This window comes from Fukomys damarensis, unplaced genomic scaffold (genome assembly GCF_012274545.1).
Source record: "Fukomys damarensis isolate Sample0158 unplaced genomic scaffold, DMR_v1.0_HiC HiC_scaffold_28, whole genome shotgun sequence".
NCBI lineage: Eukaryota > Metazoa > Chordata > Mammalia > Rodentia > Bathyergidae > Fukomys > Fukomys damarensis.
The window spans coordinates 8,875,291-8,876,757 of NW_022900940.1; positions in this window are offsets into that span (position 1 = coordinate 8,875,291).

The window sequence follows — 1,467 nt, forward strand, 5'->3', positions numbered from 1 at the left end:
TACCTTCTGATCTCTTCCATTGATCCTAGGGTCTGATACATCACAATAGCTTCTTTTTTTTTTTCAGCTTTAATTGAGTTTCTTGGTACATTTTAGGGATACAGTACAGTTACATTCATTGTTGGGATCTTGTACCTCTACATGACAAGTCTTGATTCTCATTTTTTCCCCTTACCTCTGCCCTCCCTTCACCCCCTCCTCCCCTCCCCATCTACAAACACTTTATTTTCATCTTGTTAATATAATTTCAAGTCAGGGATTGTGATGCCCCCTGCCTTGCCTTTGTTGCCCAAAATTGCTTTTGCTATTCTAGGTTTCTCTTTATTCTAATGAATTTTAGGATTTTTTCCCCCTCTAATTCTCTGAGCTATGCTACTGGTATATTGATCAAGATTCCATTAAATCTGTGTAACAATTTTGGAAGTGTGGCCACTTGCACTTTATTGGTTCTTCCGATCCAAGGACAAGGGATATATTTTCATTTTCTATATCCTCTTAGATCTCTTTTTTCAAAGTACTGTAATTTTCAATCTAGAGAACTTTTACTTCCTTTATTAAATTGATTCTTAGGTTTTTTTCATGTTCATGTAAATGGTATTATTTCCCTAATTTCTCTCTCAGTGAGTTTGTTATTTGTGTATAGATGGGCCATTTATTTTTGAGTGTTGTCCTTGTATCCAGCTATGCTGCTGAATTTGGTCATTAAAACTAGAAGTCTTTTGGTAGTTTTTGGGATCTACATGCAGAGTATCCTGTGATCTGCAAAAAATGATAATTTAACTTCTTGGTTTCCTATCCTTATTCCTTTTATTTCTTTCTCTTGTCTAATTTCTCTGGCTAATGTTTCCAGAACTATATTAAATAAGAATGGTGATATTGGACATCCTTATCTTGTTCCTGATTTTAGAGTAAAAATTTTCATTTTTGTCCATTTTCAATGATGTTGACTATTGGTTTGTCATAGATGGCTTTTATCAGATTGAGATAAAGATAATCTACTCCAATTTTTGTAGTGAATGGGTGTTGGACTTTGTCAAATGCGTTCTCTACATGTATTGAGATGATCATGTTGTTTTTGTCCTTGACTCTGTTAATATTGTGTATTACATTTGTTGATTTGCTTATGTTGAACCATCCCTGATGAATCCTTCTTCATGACGGTACATAATCTTCTTGATGATTTGTGCAGTCTCTTTGCCAGTATCTTATTGAGGATTTTTGTGTCTATGTGCATTAGAGATTGGCTTGTAGCTCTATTATTTTGGTTGCATCATTCTCTGGTAATTCATATGTATCTAGGAATCTTTCATTTCTCTGTGTTTTCCATCTTATTAGAATACAGGCAATTGCCATCAGTATTAATCATCTGGATTTCTGTAGAATTTGTTGTGATTTCACCCTCTTCATTTCTGATTGCATGGATTTGAATCTTTTCTTTTCATTTTTTGATAAAGTTGGCTAAGGATT